Below are 20,385 nucleotides of genomic sequence, written 5' to 3'. Positions count from 1 at the left end.
CGCCGCCATCTGTGGGTCCTTCGCCTGGAACTCACCCGACACCTGCCCCGTAATCAGCTGGGAGTCGCTCTTCACCAGGAGGTTCTGCGCGCCCATCTCCTTGGCCAGGAGCATTCCTGCTATCAGGGCTTCATATTCTGCCTGATTGTTACTTGCCTGGAAGGCGAAGCGTAGGGCCTGCTCAATCAGCACGCCGTTGGGTCCCTCCAAGACTATTCCCGCACCACTCCCCTGTTGGTTGGAAGAGCCATCAACCGAGAGCAGCCACTGCGAGCCCACTTCCACCTCCTGCTCACCTCCGGGCGAAAGTTCCGCTATAAAATCCGCGTATACCTGCCCTTTGATGGATCCTCTAGGCTCATACCGGATGTCGAATTCTGACAGTTCCACCGCCCAGCGTACCATTCTCCCAGCCACATCAGGCTTCTGCAGCACCTTCTGTATAGGGAGGTTCGTCATCACCACCACCGTGAAGCTGTGGAAGTAATGACGGAGCCTCCTGGCAGAAAATACTACCGCTAGCGCTACCTTCTCCAGCGCTTGGTATCTCGTCTCAGCACCTTGTAATGCCTTGCTTACAAAATAGATGGGCTTCTGACTCTGGTCCTGCTCTTGGACTAACACAGAACTGATGGCCCGCTCCGTTACAGTAAAATATAACCGGAGGGGCACGCCCGTTACCAGTTTGCAGAGGACCGGCGGCGTCGCCAGGTACTCCTTTAGCTTAATGAAAGCCGCTTCGCATTCATCAGTCCATGCAAAGCGACTGTTTCTCTTGAGGCACTGGAAATATGGATGCCCCTTCTCTCCCCCGGCGGAAACAAACCTCGAGAGCGCCGCCATCCGCCCTGTCAGCTGTTGCACCTCTTTTACCGACGTCGGGCTTCGCATGGCGATAATCGCCGCGCATTTGTCGGGGTTCGCCTCTATCCCCCTCTCTGTGAGCATAAAACCCAAGAACTTACCGGCCTCTACCCCGAAAACACACTTCTCAGGGTTTAACTTGAGGCGGTACTTGGATATCGTGACGAACAATTCCTCCAGATCCGCCATGTGCTGCGCCCTATCCTGCGACGCCACCACCATGTCGTCTACATAGGCGTACACATTCCTCCCGAGCATGGGCGCCAGGACCTTGTCCATTAACCTCTGGTACGTGGCGCCCGCGTTTTTCAGCCCAAAAGGCATCACCTTATAGCAGTAACTGCAAGTCTCAGTCATGAATGCAGTTTTGCTCTCATCTCTTGGGTGCATCTTGATCTGGTTGTAACCCGAGAAGGCGTCTAAGAAACTCAGCACCTTGCTGCCGGACGCGCTATCTACCAAGGCGTCGATGCTGGGCAGCGGGTACGAGTCCTTTGAGCACGCCTTATTCAGGTTCGTGAAGTCCACGCACATCCTCCATTTTCCGTTCGCCTTCTTCACCAAGACGACGTTGGCAAGCCACTCAGGGTATTGAATCTCCCTGATGTGGCCAACACTCAACAGCTTCTGCGTTTCGTCTTTCACCACCTGCTGTCGTTCCTCATTGAATTTTCTCCTTCTCTGGCGCACGGGGCGGACCGTGGCGTCCATGCTGAGTTGGTGACACAGGAAATCGGGGTCGATGCCGGGCATATCCGAGGCGGACCATGCGAAGGCATCCAGGTGGCGTGAAATCACTTCCGCCACCCCTTCCTGTTCTTCGGGGCTCAGCAAGCTTCCTAACTTGAATGTCTTGTCGCCAATCTCCCTTTCTACGGCGTTAGCCGCGGGCTGTTTCCTGCTATCATCTTCGACGGGCGCCGCCTCTTCTACGGGCGCCGCGTCATCAGGGCCTTCCTCCATAGGCGCATCTGCTTCGGGCATCGCCCTCGCCGGTATGGCCTCATTAGGCGTCGACCCCGCGGGCGTCGCCTCCTCCATCGTCGTGTCCGCACTCGGCGGACGTTCATATACCATGAACACGCCTCCCTTCATTTTCAGGCTGTTCTCATAGCATTTCCTTGCCTCCTCCTGGTCTGACCTGATGACTATCACATTGCCACTGAGGTCCGACAACTTCATTTTCATGTGGCGTGTGGAGGACACCGCGTTCAAACGGTTTAACGCCGGCCTGCCCAGCAAAATGTTGTAGGCGGAGTTGGCGTTCACGACCAGGTACCGGATGCTTTCGGTACGGGAGGCCTCTCCGTCCGTGAACGTAGTCCTCAACTCCAGGTAACCCCGGACTTCCACCTGGTTATCCCCAAACCCATACAGGCACCCCGTGTAGGGACTCAACAGATCGGGGGACAACCGTAACTTATTAAAGGTCGACAGAAACATGACGTCTGCCGAACTTCCTTGGTCGACAAGCACTCTGTGCACCTTCCTTCCGGCTGTGACGACTGAGATGACAACGGGGTCGTTGTCGTGGGGTACCACATCTCGGAGGTCTCTTCTCGTGAACACGAGATCCGACTCCCATGGCTCCCCCGAGAGTCTCTCTTCGATTGAATTTACCCCCCTCGCGTATTTCTTCCGCTGGGTGTGGACCTCGCCAAGCACAGGCATCTCGTGTGCTGGTTCTTCCGCTGGCGGCAGCAAGGTGGCGGTCGTTGTGGGCTCTGTGACATAATCCTTCAAAAACCCAGTTCTCACCAGCTCATCTAGCTGGTAACCCAACGACAGGCAGTTATCAATGTGGTGCCCGAAAGCCTCGTGGAACTTGCACCAAGAGTCTTTGCGAGGCCCCAACACCTTGTCAGTCTTCGCTGGTTGCCTCAGCCTCTCGGCTATATTAAGCACGGCGATCAGGTCCTTCAGCTCTACCACAAAATTGTACCTCGCCGGTCTCGCCCTTTCTCTGGCCGGGCGATCGCCTCCTGCTGAACCCCGGAGCTGGGGCTTTCTGGCCTCATAGGGGCGTCTCGCCTCTAGTTTCTTTCTTCCCGTCGTGGTCTCATTGACCCTGACGGGTTGAGCTCGCGCCGGTCCCCTCGGGCGTGAGGGTACGACGCTGGTGCGCTTCACGCACACCTCCCCTTCAGAAGCAATATGTTCTACCGCCCTACGCCGTAGCTCAGCGAAAGTCCTAGGGCGGTTGCGGATGATGGATTCTCCAAAAGGACTGGGCATACGCCTTTCACGAACGCGTACACAATCATAGGCTCCTCTGTCGTACCAACCTTCACGACCTGGGCCCCGAAGCGATTGATATACTCCTTCAGGGTCTCCCCTTGATTCTGCTTCACATCAAACAGATCGTTAGAGACCGGCGACGGGGCCTTGTTTGCTAAGTACTGTTCCCTGAACAATCGTGACAATTGGCGGAAAGATGTGATATGACCGTCCGGGAGACTGATGAACCAGTCCATAGCCATCCTAGTCAGGGTGCTCATAAAGAGCTTGCACTTGGCAGCGTCAGAACTGCCTACCAGGACCGTCTGTGTGTGGAATGCGGCAAGGTGCGTCTCCGGGTCCTCCATCCCGGTGAAGATCACCTTGGGCCCCGCGAACGTGTTCGGGATCACTGCATCTAGGATCTCCTGCGAGAAGGGAGTGGAAAACTCCCTTGGTGGGGAATGGTTCTCCATCTCGTCATGTCCATGCCGCCTCCGATCATTTCTCAGGCCCTGGCGCAACTCCTCATTTACACGGTGGAGCTCTTCATTTCGCTCATGCGAGGCATCGAGATCTGCCTGCATGCGTTCCTGTTCCAGTTTCGACTCCGCCATGTCCTGCTGCAGCCCCCTCATTATCTCCAGAACCTGCTGCATGGATAGTTCTGCTGGGGCTGCGCGTGCTGTACTTCGTCTGGTGGGGGCCATTGTCACTCCAACCTCCTCCAACGTTACTGCGACTTAGTAGGATTTCTCGAACTTGTGATGGGACTGGTGTTTTATATCGGCCCCACGGTGGGCGCCAAATGTTCCGTCCGGTTGACCGGGACGTCTTCGTGTGCGACCTCAACCGTCAGCTAGCGTATGGCACTCTGAAGGTGGTAAAAAGAACTGTGTATCGTGTGTGTGTTTTTCTCCCTCAGGCAAAGATCTTTTCCCAGTCCCTTGTTCGTAACCTCAAAGCACGAGCAAGCAACTAGCGAGTTCTAGTAAATTTGCCAAAAGTTCGAACCCCGTTTCCAACATTCTCAGCGCTATTTAAACTACCCAAGCATTTAAAGTGCCTTAAAGCGCCTTTAATCACAAACGTAACACACTCAATCAGCGTGTCTAATTAGAAAACGTAGCGCATTTAAGACGTTGAAACGCTTGGGAGCCATTATAGTGCCTGAACGCTGGAAACGGAAACTGTATTGAATGACTTTAATTACCTGGCACCTGACTAAAGGGTGTTTCTATTCTGACCTGGCTGTCGTACACGTGGAGGGCCTCACGACGCCATGACCCCATCTGGGGGCGTTTCTGCCCATCTGGGGACGTTTCTACGTGTGAGTCCTCCTGCATGGGAGTGCTACTGCGCTAGGGGTGACTTTTTGGGTGCCAACTCATGCCCCCAATCATCTAGTCACTTACTTTGAGAGCGTATATGCCTTCCTCTCGTACCCTGCACCCGGCTGCCCTGGGTATCGGGGAACCACACTATGATTGCCTTGCTTTAGCACTGCTTGATTTGGCGACGCCCTGGTTGGGCGACGCCTTCCCCTAGGCGACGCCTTGTCTTGGCAATGCCCTGGTTGACGACGCTGGCACTTAGCGTCTCTTCACCTAGGCAACGCCTTGCGTTGACTTTGACCCCTGACGTTGACTTTGACCTTGATTTAGTCAACGCCCGGGTACGGGACGGTATAGGAAGTGGAGGATGTGCGTCGACTTCACTGACCTCAACAAGGCGTGCCCGAAGGACTAGTACCCCCTACCAAGCATTGACGCCTTGGTGGGCAGCGCCTCGGGTTGTAGGATGCTTAGTTTCCTAGACGCGTTCTCAGGGTACAACCAAATCAAGATGCACCCCAGAGACGAGTGCAAGACAGCGTTTATGACCAAGAAATCTTGTTACTGTTACACAGTGGTGCCGTTCGGTCTGAAGAATGCGGGCGCTACTTACCAAAGGCTGATGGACAGGGTCCTTGCACCCATGTTGGGAAGGAATGTGCAGGCCTACATAGATGATATGGTGGTGACTTCGCAGGAGAGGGGCCAGCATGTGTCTGATTTGGAAGAGCTATTTGCTACAATAGCTAAGTACTGTTTGAAGTTAAACCCCGAAAAATGTGTGTTCGGGTTCGAGGCGGGTAAGTTCTTGGGTTTCCTACTCACCGAGCGTGGGATAGAGGTGAACACATAGAAGTGTGCGACTATCCTTGCCATGAGAAGCCCAGCCTCGGTGAAAAAAGTGCAATAGTTGATGGGGCGGATGGTCGCCCTGTCCAGATTCGTATCCGCTAGGGGGGACAAGGGCCACCCTTACTTCCAGTGTTTGAGGAGAAATAGTTGGTTCATATGGACCGCGGAGTGTGAGGAGGCATTCCTCAAGCTAAAGGAGTATCTGGCCGCTCCTCCAGTGTTGCGCAAGCCACAGCTAGGCGTGTCGCCCCAATTGTACTTTGCCGTGCCGGAGTGGGCGATCAGCTCAGTCCTCGTGCAAGAGCAGGACCAGGTAAAAAACCAATATACTTTGTGAGCAAAGTATTACAGGGGCCAGAGGTAAGATACCAAGCCCTGGAGAAGGAAGCCCTGGCCGTGGTGTTCTCGGTCAGGAAGCTTCGTCATTACTTTCAGAGTTTCACGGTGGTGGTGATGACAGACTTACCTATCCGGAAGGTGCTGTAGAAGCCGGACGTGGCAGGAAGGATAGTGTGCTGGGTAGTGAAGCTCTCGGAGTTCGATGTTCAATCTGAGCCTTGAGGCCCCATCAAAGGCCAAGTTTATGCGGACTTTGTGGTAGAGCTCTCCTCAGGAGGTACACAGCAGGAAGAGGAAGCCAGCTTCAGATGGGTGCACTCTGTGGATGGGTCCTCCAATCAACAGGGGAGTGGAGCTGGCATGATCTTGGAGGGGCCAAACGAGTTGTTGATTGAGCAGGCCCTAAGGTTTTCTTTCAAAGCCAGCAACAACCAGGCAGAATATGAAGCCCCCATAACCGGAATGCTCTTGGCCAAGGAGATGAGAGCGTGGAGTTTGCTGGCAAAGAGCGATTCCCAGTTGGTTACAGGTCAAGTGACCAGGGAATACCAAGCCAATGATCCACAGATGGCTGCGTACCTGGGATATGTCCAAGTCTTGAAGAGTGTGTTCGTGGTGTTTGAGTTGGTGCACGTCCCGAGGGAGTAGAATGCCCAAGCGGACTTGCTAGCCAAGCTCGCTAGTTCGGGCAAGGGGGGAAGGCAGAGAACTGTGATACAGGAAACCCTCAAAACACCACGGACATATGTCGCTAATAATATGGTAAGCGTTCATCAAGTTAGTATGTTCAGAGGAGAGGTGAGAAGTCACCAGTCGTTGACTCAGGAGATGCTGAGGACGCCTAGTGTAAGCGCTTACCCAGTTTCACTGGGGGATCCCATGCAGGGATGCGTAGTTGAGGAGGGGGACACATGGATGATGCCCTATAGGCGCTATCTGGCTGATGGGATACTTCTATTGGAGTCCGCGGAAGCCAAGAAGATAAAGAAGAACTCCGCCAAGTACACCCTCGTCGACGGGGAACTGTACAGGCATGGGTTCACCCACCCGATTTTGGTGTGTGTAAGCGGAGACCAGTGTACACGTATAATGGAGAGCTCCATGAGGAGATTTGGGGTAGCCACGTGGGAGGGTGGTCCTTGGCGTCGAAGGTCGTCCGTGCGGGTTATTACTGGTCAACAATGAGAGAAGATTGCATAAGGCATGCCCAGCGGTGCAAACAGTGTCAACAACACGCCAACTGTCACAAGGTGCCGCCAGAAGAGCTGAGGTCGATTTATAGCCCGTGGCCTTTTCACACATGGGGAATCAATATTTTGGGGCCCTTTCCTTTGACAGTAAGGCAGATGAAGTACCTTGCAGTGGCCATTGAATAGTTCACGAAGTGGATTGAGGTTGAGCCAGTAGCGCAAATCACAACTCACAAGGTACAAAACTTCGTGTGGAAGAATATAGTATGTTGCTTTGGCGTATCGAGGCGTCTAGTTTCTGACAACGATACACAGTTTGCAAGCTAGCAACTGGGAAAGCTTTGCACAGAGGTCGGGATAAAGCAGGTGTGAGCATCGGTGGAGCATCCTCAGAAAAATGGGCAGGTTGAGTCTGCCAACAAAGTCCTACTCAGGGAGCTGAAGAGAAGACTTGAGAAGGCTAAGGGGACCTGGGCAGAGGAGGTTCTCAGAATAGTGTGGGCTTACCACACCACACCTCAGTCCACCACTGGAGAGACACCCTTCAGCTTTGTGTATGGGTCAGACGCAATGATCCCAGTAGAGATTCAGGAGAGCTCACCATGTTTTCAAAGCTTCGTGGTTGAGGAATTTAACGAAGAAAGAAAGGTGAACCTGGATCTGTTGGATGAGGTCAGAGAGGAGGCAAGGATCAAAGCTGAAGCAGTAAAGAGAAGGGTGGAGCATAAGCACAGTTCCAAGATAAAGCCTCGACAGTTCCAAGTCCCTGATCTGGTAATGCGGAAGGCTCACCCGTACCACTTGGAGAACAAGCTGTCCCCCAAGTGGACTGACCCCTTCAAGGTGACGGTTGTCCTGGGAAACGGGGCGTAGAGGCTTGAGACCTTGGAGGGAGGCGTCATTCCTCGTACTTGGAATGCAGCCAATCTCAAGTTTTATTTCAATTAAAACTCTAGCATTGTACACAGTTTAAGGGGACACTCTTTTTCCCTTTCTAAAGGTTTCTTAACGAGGTCACCCAATAAAATTACATTTGAAGTACACGTATTCTCAAGTTTTCTGTACAATGCAAGGGCGAACCGGTCGCCTTGGTGTTAGACACCTCGAGATGGAGTGGCAGCTTCCTTCGGGACGCCTCCTCCTCGAGCGTGGGCACCAAGTGCTCCGGTCGTCTTGGTGTTTAGACACCTCGTGAGGGAGTGACAGTTTCCTTTGGGACGCCTCCTCCTCGAGCATGGGCACCAAGTACGAACAACAAGGTTCAGTCAGAAACGAACCTATTGCCTTGGTGTTTAGATACCTCGAGAGGGAGTGGCAGTTTCCTTTGGGATGCCTCCCCCTCAGGCGTAGGCGCCAAGCGCGAGCAACAAGTTTCAGCCAACGATGAACTGGTTGCCTTGGTGTTTAGACACCTCGAGAGGGAGTGACAGCTTCCTTTGGGACGCCTCCTCCTCGAGTGTGGGCACCAAGTGCATTGGTCGTCTTGGTGTTTAGACACCTCGAGAGGGAGTGACGGTTTCCTAAGGACGCCTCCTCCTGGAGCGTGGACACCAAGTACGAACAACAAGGTTCAATCAGAAACAAACCTGTCTTGGTGTTTAGACACCTTGAGAGAGAGTGACAGCTTCCTTTGGGACGCCTCCCCCTCGGGCGTGGGCGCCAAGCCCGAGCAGCAAGGTTCAGCCAGCGATGAACTGGTCGCCTTGGTGTTTAGACACCTCGAGAGGGAGTGTCAGCTTCCTTCAGGACGCCTCTTCCTCGAGCGTGGGCACCAAGTGCACCGTTCGTCTTGGTGTTTAGACACCTCGAGAGGGAGTGACGGTTTCCTTCGGGATGCCTCCTCCTCGAGCGTGGGCACCAAGTACGGACAGCACCAAGTGCACCGGTCGTCTTGGTGTTTAGACCCCTCGAGAGGGAGGGGAGGTTCCCTTCGAAACGCCTCCTCCTCGAGCGTGGGCACCTAGTATGAACAACAGGGTTCGCCCAGTTAAGTCCTCCTTCGTCTCTAAGCGAAGATGAGGCCAGTAACGCGCCTCGAGGCTAGACACCTTAAGACCGCAAAGTATGAGCAAGTATCAACAAAGGAGTTTTCCTTGTCTAAACAGGAGTTTGAGGCAAGGCCAGTTGAAGGTTCACGCATGTCCACTTCATCACAGGTCGTTAAATAGTTAAGGCGAAGGGCGAGAAAGCGTGCTACCTAGAGTTCGAAGTTTTAAAGTTCGTCAAGGACGTCGTATGGTGTTAGCGTCAGAGTTTTGTTAGTAAGAACGACAAGTTAAAGGCACAGTCCTCGACAAACAAAGATAAATAAAGCAAGTAAAGCAAGGTACGAGTTGTATTAAGATTACAAATGTTTGGGAGTACACAGGTTGAAGGTCAAAGTTAAGGAAGTTCCTTTGGAGGGTTCCTCGACACGATCTGCCCATCTACGACACGGTTTGATGTAGCGAAAGGGGAGACGTCCATCTCAGGATGCTTACAAGCAACCTGAGCTAGAGCGTCCTCAAACCCTACAACATAGGTGTTAGCAGCGTCATCGATGAGTCTGTTTTGGTTTTCTCAAAGGCTTCAGCTTGGGTAGCCAGTTCTGCCTTGACCCTTTCAAGGGCTTCAGTTTGAGTGGCAAGTTCAGCTTCAACCTTTCCCAACTGCACCTCTCGGTCTGTGGTCCGCTCTTCAAGCTTGGTCATTCTAGCTTTGCTGGTCGCAGCCTCCTCCTCTAGTTCCACCACCTGGACGCGTAGTGGCACGACTTTTCCTAGCAGAGTGGTGTACTCTTGGCCTTGTCGTGGAGCTTCTTGTTAGCTTCAAGCTCAGCTTGACGGAGGGCACTCAGCAACTGGTTTAATGCAGTCTCACGGTTGGTGAAAACCTTAGTTTACTGGGCTAGTTGTTCCTTCACCAGAGCCAGTTCTTCCGCCAAAGCTCGTTGCTCTTTTACATTCGATTGTGCCTCGTGGGAGAAAGCGTCAGCTAGAGCAAGGAACTCGCCAATGCCAAGGGCCAAGTTCTTCCGCATCGCCTCATCCACAGAGTTTCCCACAGCCCCACTCTGGTAACCCTTAAGGATGTGTTGAAGGACCAGGGGGAGTTCAGGAGCAGGAGCTGATTCAGGTACACTCTCACCACCGCCCTTGAGCGCAAGGACGCCTTGGGGGAAAGAGGCGCTGGGTGGGTGATCCCTGAACGAGGCAGGACGCCTAGTTGAGGAGGAGTGGGAGGTGGCCGCGACCACAACCCTACGTCTTTTAAAATCAGGGCCCTCCATCGTGTCCTCATCATTGTCGGACACGATTTCCACCACCCCCTTGCCCTTCTCAAGGGGGGCTGGCGTTAGAGAGGCCCTAACAGTTGCCAAGGGGACCGCGGCGATGGAAGCTGAGGGGGGAGGAGATGGAACAACTTGATTGGTAGGTGGAGCAGAAGGTGCTGAGGCACCTACATCAACGACAACCTCTTCACGAAGGGCCAAAACCTCAACTAGTTTTGCCCTCTTCTCCTCGTTCAGCACCATACCTGCGTCAGAATTGGAAAGAGCTAAGAGTTTAGTAAACAGGGGAGAATTAGAAAACCAGCATAAGTATAAGCTAGCAGATAAAAGCAAACAAGGAAGTGTTATAAAGAAGGTCAAGAAAGGGTTCCTATACCAATATAACCAGCAAGCCCAGTCGGGCTATATTCGTTCTTGATGAGCTCTACGGTGCTGAAGACCGTCCTAAGGCTCGCCAACACTTGGCATACCTCACGATCAACAGAGGATAGCTCATCGAGGGTCGTGGCTTTCTTAAAGGTCAACTTCTTCACCCAGTACAAGGGGAATCCATTTAGCGTGGTGCGATCGTGCTCAGAGTAGCACACCCAGAAAAATTTCCTCTTGAACCCTTTGTAAGATTACTGGAACAAGGTGAGGATGACTCTTTTTGTTACCTCGCTGAAGCTGACCCAGAGGTTCTTCCCAAGCTTTTTGGCCTCAAAGAAATGAAGGAAAACATCTACGGAGGGGGCATGGCCAAAGTAGTTACAAAGAATGGAGAAGGCCCTGATGAAGGCCCAACTGTTGGGATGCAGCTGGGCAGGGGCGACGTTTATCTCAGTTAACAACTCCCTTTCGAAGCTATTGAAGGGGAGGTGCTGCCTAATTCGCTTAAAGACAGTCTGATAGAAGAAGAAGAATGGTTCACCATCGTTGGCGCGGTCGTCCCCGCACACGGGTTCACCCTCTACACAGGGGCGAACCGAGATATAAGCGTCACACTCTCTCCCGAACGCCCTACCTTTGAAGTCAGACTCACTGTCCAGGTGTGCCCTTCAGTCCGCGATAGAGGTGAGAAAGGAGGTTTCAGCAATGTAGCTCATCAGAGGTCCAAGGGTATAAGGGCCTGTAGTTGACACTAGGTGGAGAAGGGTTGGTGGTGACTTTCGTTCGTGCCATGATGAAGAAAACTAGGAAAAACAAGGAAAGGAAGAAAGCAAAGGTTTAACAGGGGGGCTATGGTGTGAAACTAAAGAAACCCAGAAATTCGTACCCTCATAGGAAAACTGAGAAAACAGAGGAACAAAGAAGATGTAGAAGAAAACTTAAAATGTGGAAGTTTAAACAGCCCCAGGCAGCTATCAATGCGCAAATCAGAAGTAAAGAGCAATCAATGGAGAAAAATCATACCTTTAATTATGAATGAGCGAAAGTTACGATTTTTTCGAAAAGAGGAAACCAGAGAGTTCGAGGATGAAGATGAAAAGTGCGAGAGAGGTTTCAAGTGATCGAACAGTGCGTGAAGCGCGCGGTTTTGAAAGACTTAACGTAAACTTGGAAGCGCAAGCGACGTTAAGTCTCAGTCGTTAGATCAAGACACGTGTGCGCTGATCAAAGCAGGAACAAGAAAGCGTCATTTCGGTGCACTGTACACGTCCTGTCACCAGGAGCCACGTAGGACAGTAGGGTGAGACCATAGTCTCTTCGCTGAACAAAATTGACAGCTCGAGACTGGGGGGCTTATGTATCGACCGGTCCTCGGACTCGGGCGTTGACCAAAGTCATGGTGGGGCCCCAAAGGCTGGGACCACTGGGAGGTTAGCAGGACAGGGCGGAGTCTCGCTAGGCGCACGGGTAAGGGGAGCCGAGGAGGGGGCGACATCGACACGGGGCGTGGAGGCCTCGGGCCTCGTCAACCAAACAATAAAGATGGACCGAAAAAGGTGGTTTCCAAGCCACATTCCAGTTACCAGTAAAGAGAGGCCCAAATCACGAGGGATGCGTGCATGGGGTGTAGGGAGTGTGGTAGTATGCACCACCATCAAAGAGCCATTGGGAAAGAGACGACTCGTAAGAGTCATGTCCCAGGGGTGGATGACCCCAGAGATTGGGCGCATGAGTTGGCACCCAAGTGGCCATCCCACGCCATATGCGCTTCGGCAGGCCAGCCTTACGCACTAATATGGCCCTAAGACTGGGTAATCGTGTCGCTAAGGCGCGCCTACAGTATGCTTAAGTCATAATTCACAAGAGGGGCAGAGACACTGAAAGGTATATAAGGGATAACGACAAACATAACAAGGTACGCTTTTGTTAGTACGCATTGCGCATTTGTAAGAGAAGCAACACAGAGAGAGAGAACACACATAGTGCTCTCAGAGTTAGAATTTGGTGTTTCATTGCCCGAGAGTTTGACTTGATCGTTGGAATGCAAACGGCCGCGAGGGCGCCCTTTGTCTCTTTGTTTTCAAGTGATTCCATCGGAGGAAAGGGACGTAGGAACGAAGGGTTCCTGGACGTGAAGTTATCAGAGGCGCACAAAGACATTTAGGTCAACCGGCGGGAACATAAACCTTACAAACTTCAATGGATAAATGAAGATGGGGATTTAACTGTAGACAAGCGAGTGAAAGTCAAACTTTCTGTAGTTCCCATGGAAGCTTGTCATATCTTATTGGGAAGACCATGACAATTTGATAAGAAAACTGTGCATAATGGTCTTACCAACGAGATTACTTTCACTCATAGGGAAAAGAAGTGTGTACTTTATTTATCCTTTAACACCCTCACAAGTTGTAAAGGACCAAGTACAAATGAAACAAATGAGAGAAAATGAGAAAAAGAAAAAAAATTAGAAAATCAAGAAAAAGCCCTTAGGGAAAAAGCTGAGGCGTGGGAGAAAAGTGTTCATTCCCACAAGGTCATTCAGAAAGAAGAAAAGTTTGAAAATAAAATTGAAAAGATACTTCTATCTGAACAACTTTTAGGCATCCTTCTTTGTAAAGGAACACTTGCATGCACTGCCACACTTCTAAAATTTGTGAGCTTCCTCCTCAAGTTGAAAGGCTTTTAAAAGAATTGGTGATCTATTCCCTAAGGAAGGCCCCATTGGACTTCCACCTTTTGGGGATATAGAACACCAAATATATTTAGTTTTGGGAGCTAGTTTACCAAATAGACAGGCTTATAGAACTAATCCTGAGGAGACTAAGGAGATAGAATCACAAGTTCAAGAATTGTTGGAGAAGGGTTGGGTTCAAAAGAGTTCAAGTCCTTCTGTTGTACCTATTTTGTTGGTGCCTAAGAAAGATGACAAGTGGAGAATATGTTGTAATTGTTGAACCATCAACAATATCACCGTTAAATACTAACATCCAATTCCTAGACTTAATGTTATGCTTGATGAATTGCATGGATCCACTATATTTTTCAAGATTGATCTTAAAAGTGGATATCACCAAATTGTTGAATCAAGTGTGTTCAAGCTTTGAAGAATCCAAATCCTTTGAGTTTGATGGAAGGCTGGTTGTGCTTGTTGTTGCTGAGGTGTTTTAGAATAGGATCTAGGGTAGATTATCTGTGTAAATCCACTCTTGATTGAATCCAAAGCTTAAGTATTCTCAAACCTTTTGAATTGAAAGTGTTTTTCAATCTAAGTGAAAAATAACCTGTTGTTTTGTCGAAACAACCGATTGTTTTACTCTTAGGTGTTTTGAGAAAGGTTGAAAACTGTTTTTGATGGTTGGCTTGCTGTCAAGCCAAAACAACTGATTGATTTGCACATTCAACCGATTGTTTGTTTTCAAACCATAACCGAAAACTATTTTGAGTGTTGACTAAGCTTAAAATGATTTTATAACTGAATGCGCTCCTATTTTAAATTCTTTGACCAATCTTTGAAAGCTATAAAGAGTTTGTTCAGCTTTTGTAACAAACAACAACTGAGATTTAATCATAGAAAAACAGATTTGAGTTTTTCACTGATTTTTCTTTTCAAGAGTTAAAGATTGCTTTGATCAAGAGAGAGTGGAATAGGATTTTCATTTGTATTCATTTCAGATCATTCTGTAACAAGTGTAATCCTTCTGTACTTTGTGTAAACTCTGATGTGATAGGCCAAGAAGTGTTGTGTGCTCTTGAGGTTGTCTAGATCAACATTCTTGGTGGTGTATGTGCTAAGCCAAAGGAAGTGTGTGTCTTGAGGGGATCAAGGTCACTTCTTTGGTGGTGTATGTAAGTAATCTAGGTTTGGTTACTTAGTGGATTCCCCATTACTTTCTGGAAAGATTGGATGTAGCTCTTGGTTTAAGAGTGAACCTGTATAAACTGTGTGCAATCTCTCTCTCCCTTAAACTCTTTAATTTCAGTTTGTATATTTTAACTGGTATAAACAACCAATTGTTTCTGCGAAACAACAAATTGTTTTTGCGAAACAACCGATTGTTTTTCTGGTGCTGTGCTAATTTGCTTTGTGTTTTTGGTAAACTGAGTTCTGAATCAAGTTTTCTCGAAGGAATTTCATTCTAGACTAAAAAGTTTGCGAAAACTCTCTTTAAACCATTCACCACCCTCTAGTTTAAAGCCATACATTCTAATAATTGGCATCAAGAGCTTGGTACTTGAAAGATACTCAAGTTTGATCCGAAAATCTTTTTCAATGGCTGGAAAACTATCTTTCGAGGAAGGTTCTTCAATCAACAAACCACCTTTATTCTATGGTTTGAATTATAAGTATTGGGAGGCTAGAATGAAAATCTTTGTTGAATCCATTGATCAAGGAATTTGGGATTCAATCGAAAATGGCTCTTTCATTCCAAAGCTTAAAAAGAATGGATCTTTTATTAAAAAAACCTTGGTCCCAATGGACCAATGAAGAATGTAAGATGGCCAAGCTTGATTGTACTGCCCAAAACATAATAGCTTATGCACTAGATTCTAATGAATTTTTCAGGATATCAAAATGCAAATCTGCCAAAGAAATGTGGGACACACTCAAAGCTACTCATGGAAATATCAATGAATCAAAGGAAGTAAAGACAAGAAATCAAGCACGAAGGAAAAAGAGGCAAAACCGAAAAAGCCTCAACCTCTGCTTCATGGCCAAAAAGGAAGATGATTCAAGCAGTGTAAGTTCCTCTAATTCCTCTAATTCTGAAAATTACAGTCAATTGCTTCAAGCTTTTGTTCCTGCCGGTTGACAAGATTGTTCTTCGTGCGTAGCGAAGACCTGCGTATCAAGGACAACTTCTTCCTCGATCCAAACCTTCACCCTTCGCCGTCATGCATACCTGAAACAGAGATAACAAAGGGCGCCCTCAGGGCCGTTTGCACTCCAACGCTCAAGTCAGTAATGGCAGAAAACACCGTGCACCTCCGTATCAGAACACCGCAACTACAATGTTCTGAAGGTGCGTAACTGAATTCTAACTAATTTCTCTCTCTTTCTCAAATCACTCGTGCGTACAGTGTGTAAGCGTTAAATGAATAGAACATGTAAAACGTACCTCACTAAGCCTTTCAGAAAGGCTTATATACCTTTGGCTTCAGTGCTTCTGCCCCGTGTTTCCTCATGGCTTAAGTGTAACTCAGTGTGGAAGGCCTTACAACGTTGTCCCTTAACTTAGGGAAATCCTAGCGTATATGTCTCCCTTCTCGAAATGCAACTGGCACGGGGGGAGAGTATTTCTGCCCTCCTCACGTGCCATGCATGCAGATCACCCCCTGGGATGTGGCCCTCCTTCTAAGACGTTTCTGTCCCAGTCGTTTTCTAACGGTGACGCGTACTTCCGCCTGCCCACACCTCATGCATGGGTGCGCCGTGAGGTGGATCCCTCTCTGCTAGTAATGGAGATGTGGCTTGAAAACCACCTCTCTCCTATATTATTACTCTTTTGGGGTACCGAGGCCCGAGGCCTCCACGCCTCTATCGTTCCGCCTCCTACTTGTGTGTCCTCCTACTTGTGTCGCCTCCTACTTGTGCTGCCTCCTACTTGTGCCGCCCCCTCCACAGTCACTCCTACGCGTGGGTATCAGGGGGTGGCCCTACCTAACTGTAGGCACTTCTTGGTCCGAACCTGGTCAAAGCACGAGGCCGGTCAACACCCGACGCCTGGTCGTCTCCCTACTCATCTCACTGTGCCCCTGATGGGTCCCACCAAGTGTTGACTTTGGTCAATGCCCGAGGACGGGTCGATACACAAGGCCCCCAGTCTTGAGCTGACAACACCATTTTCAGGGAAAAGACTAAGGTCTCGCCCTACCGCCCTACGTGGCATTCTAGTGATGGGACGTTCCTGCGCCATGACGTGACACTTTGAGTCATGCGGTAATCTTCCAACACGTGGCCATATCACACGGTCTCGCCTTAACGTTGTTTGCGCTTCTCAAGTTTACGTTATAGCTTTCAAAAACACGCGCTTCAGACACTGTCCCATCACTCACACTCTCCTTTGCTCTTTCATCTTCCTTCACCAAGCTTTCTCTGATCTCTCTCCTCAGACCCAGAACCCTCACTTCTTCGATCATCCAAAGGTATGATTTTTCTGCGTTAATGGCTCTTACTCTTGACTTTTCATACTGATATTACTGCCTGGGACTGTTTACATTATCGCATTCACTCTTCCCTTCTCATTCTCCTCGTTCCCCTGTTTTCTGAACTTCTCGTGTGGGTAGGGTTTTTCTAGGTTTTCTTTCACCTTTGACGCCATAACCTCTGTTTGCTAAACCTTTGCTCTTCTTCTTCTCAGTTTTCTTTGCTATACCATGGCACGTACAAAAACTACTGTTAACCCTTCACCTCCCAGCGTTAACTACAAACAACTTTACCCTTGGGCTTCTGACGAGTTGCTCGCAGAAACTTCAACCCTAACCTCCTTTTTTGATTGGAGGGACCATCTGAATAGCGAACTGGGGTGCAAGGGTAGTGCCTTTGGGAGTAGGCATGACGCCTATATTTTTGTTCGTCCCTGCACCGTGGGCGAACCCGTATGTGTAGATAATCACTCGAATAGTGGGGAACCATTCTTCTACTTCTACCAAACCGTTTTCCAATGCGTCGGAATGCCCCTCCCTATCACAAGCTTCAAAAGGGAGCTTCTAACTGAGGTGAACGTGGCTCCAGCCCAGCTACACCCCAACAGTTGGGCTTTCATCAAAGCTTTCGGAATCCTCTTCAACTACTTTGGGTGCTATCCCCCAATGGACGTCTTCCTCCACTTTTTCGAAGCCCTGGGAAGAATTTGCGGGTTAGATTCAGCGGCATTACCGGGAGGATAATCTTGTCCCTCTTCCAACAGTCTTACAAGGGCTTCCGAGGGAAGTTCTTCAGGGTGTGCAACAACCAAGCTGACCCCACTTCTCTAGATGGATTTCCCCTGTACTGGGTGAAGGAACCTAAACTGACGAAGGCGAAGACTCTGGACGAGCTAAATTCGGCTGATCGTGAGATATGCCAAGTCTTGGCTGGCTTAGGGGTAGTATTCAACACTGTTGAACTGATTAAGCACAAATACAACCCTGCTGAACTGACCAAACATATCGGTATGAGAGTAATCCCTTCCTTACTAACTTCAACTTCCTTGCGAGGTGTCTAAGCATTAATGCAACCGGGGCTAGTCGTTCTTACCTGGGGAGGAGGCGTCCCGAAGGAATCCGTTAACTCCTATCCAGGGACAACACGCCCAGATTTTAACTAGGTTATGCTTGCCCTTCGCGCTCGACGCCCACGCCCGAAGAGTGCGCCCCCCGCCACTCCCCCTCGGGGTGTCTAAACGTTCGAGGCGGTATTGCGCGCTTGGTGTCCATGCCCAGAGGAGATATCTGCGTCCCTCCACCTGGGGTGTCTAAACACCCTGGTAGTGGGTTCGTTTCTTACTGAACTGCGTCACTTCTGATCCGATCGGTCATCGGTAGTCGATGACGTCAGCAACAGAGAACCACGTGGACCACTCGCAGGGTGACACGTGGACCAGGTGGCAGAGAGGTCAAGGAGACGATCGCCAAGAGCGATGATCGGTGGTCAGTGACCAAGTGACCACCGACAGATCAGGCGGAAGAGAGGTCGGGGGACAGATCATCCAGAATGGTGATCGGTGGTCAGTAGCCAAGTGGCCATCAACAGACCAGTTCTCAGACTAACGCCTGAAGGCAGAACGCGAGAAGCAAATAAACACTGATCAGTCATCGGGTGTATTGTCATCGGGGTCTCGTGTTACACGCAGTTAAACTGGGACTGAGGTTCCCAGCGAGAGTGTTACGCAAGGATCTCGCATGAGCACACCTCAGGGAATCATGCACGAGAGTGGCCTGAGGGAACTAGTAAACCAGTCAGTGATTGGTGATTCCCTCAACCCATTACGTGCATGGCATCGTGAAGGGTGAGTCGCTTATGCAGAGAGCAACGTTTGGTGAGTGTGCCTAGACCAGCCACACCCGACGTTCTCCTAAGAGTATGCGATTTACCCAGATGAGAGAAGATATCCTAAGTTACTCCGCAAGGGCGTAACTTAGGCACACAAAGAGAAGCGCTAGAGCCCTTCCAGTAAATGACACGTGTGTGGTTAGATGTGAGTTGCAGGCCTCCAAGTGTCACCATCTGAGAGGGGTGCGGTCCAGACAAAAGTGCACTCCGTACCATTAAGGGTACAGACAGGCGCAGCCAAGCGCAGAGACGCGCAGACATGCACAGACTCTCACGCTCCCACTGCTGATTCTGAAGGTACACTTTCTCTGAAAAGCATCACAGGGTTCTGACATGTGCCAGAAAAGCATAACAGAATTCTGTTATGCCCAGAAGCAGGGAAAGAGACATAAAAGGAGAGAATCAGGGTGAGAGTAGGGGAGAGGAAAAACAGAGAGCAAGAGTTTTTCACACACACTACTAGTTTTCTGATCTTTGGTGGTTCTGTGGACTAACTTGATCGTCGGAGTGCAAACGGCCGCTAGAGGCGCCGTCTGTGTGTTTTGCAGGTCACGTTTGGAGACATCTGAGAGAAGGTTCTGAGGGTGACTCTGCAGAGAACGCAGTCGCGTAGACGGGGCAAAGAGTGCTACGAAGCGATTGCTCCACGTTCGAGTTGCCGGCAGGATCATTTGGCGCCCACCGTGGGGCACGAGTGAATCGTTGTCCCATATATACCCCAGTTTTAAAGCTTACCAGAGTTTGATCAGTTTCTTTGATAGAGAAAGATGCCTAGAAACAGACAACCATCACCTGCGCCATCTGCTGACGAAGGAGCTGTCACAATGGCGCAGGTCCTGGAAATGGTGCGCACGCTGCAGGATAACGCTGCAGCGTCAAAAGTTGAACAAGAGAGGATGCAGGCGGAGTTGGCCGCGTCGCAGAGCAGGAACGACGAGCTGAATCGCGTCAACGAAGAGTTGAGAAGGACGTTGCACGCGCAGAGGGAACACGTGGTTGACGAAAGAATGTCTAGGCAGCCCTCGCCTCCAAGAGCATTCCCCATGCCATTCTCCCCTGAGATCATGGGAACCATGGTGCCTCCCAACCTGGTGGGGGTGAAGGCATCGTTCAAAGGGGTAGAAGACCCGGAGGCGCATCTGACGGCGTTCCACACCCAGATGATGCTGTCTGGGGGCTCAGACGCTGTGTACTGCAAAATGTTCATGAGCACATTGAGCGGAATCGCCAAGGAGTGGTTCGTGAGTTTACCAGAAGGGCATATCACGTCTTTCTCTCAGTTTTCGAAGCTTTTCACCGAGCAATACATCGTCAACAAGGCACCTGCTGTGGTGTCATACGACTTGTTCGACGTGCGCCAGTACCAAGGTGAGTCGCTGAAAGACTACCTCAACCGCTTTGGAGCACAAGTGGTTAGACTGCCCAGCAAAGATGAAGATATGCTGGTGCACGCATTTAAGAAGGGAGTGCTGCCTGGCCCTTTCAGCGAGTCTCTCATCAGGAACCATCCCAGCACCTTTGCAGAGATCCGACAACGTGCGGTGGCGCACATAGTGGCAGAAACAGAGGTTTCTGAGAAGAGGGGAAGTGCTGCACCACCAAGACCGCGTGGAGGGCAAGGAAAGCCACAGCAAGCAAGAGTGCATGAGGCCAAGGAGGGGAAGAAGGTGCGGGAAAAACCTCGTCCCTATGCACCAGGCAAAGACCAGAGCAGGGGGCGCGCAAGGGAGAATAGCGCACCCCCGAGATACAACTTCATGGTGGGATTGGCGGATCTCATCGCCCTTCCTGCTGTAGCAGCAAGACTACGAGTGCCAGAGAAGACAGATAAGGTACTTGGAAGGAAGAAGAATGAATGGTGTGAGTTTCACCAGGCCTTTGGCCATACACTTCACTCCTGTTTGGCACTGGGACACC

This window comes from Phaseolus vulgaris, chromosome 11 (assembly GCF_051622355.1).
Source record: "Phaseolus vulgaris cultivar YP4 chromosome 11, ASM5162235v1, whole genome shotgun sequence".
Lineage (NCBI taxonomy): Eukaryota > Viridiplantae > Streptophyta > Magnoliopsida > Fabales > Fabaceae > Phaseolus > Phaseolus vulgaris.
Note: the sequence above shows the minus strand (reverse complement) of the source record.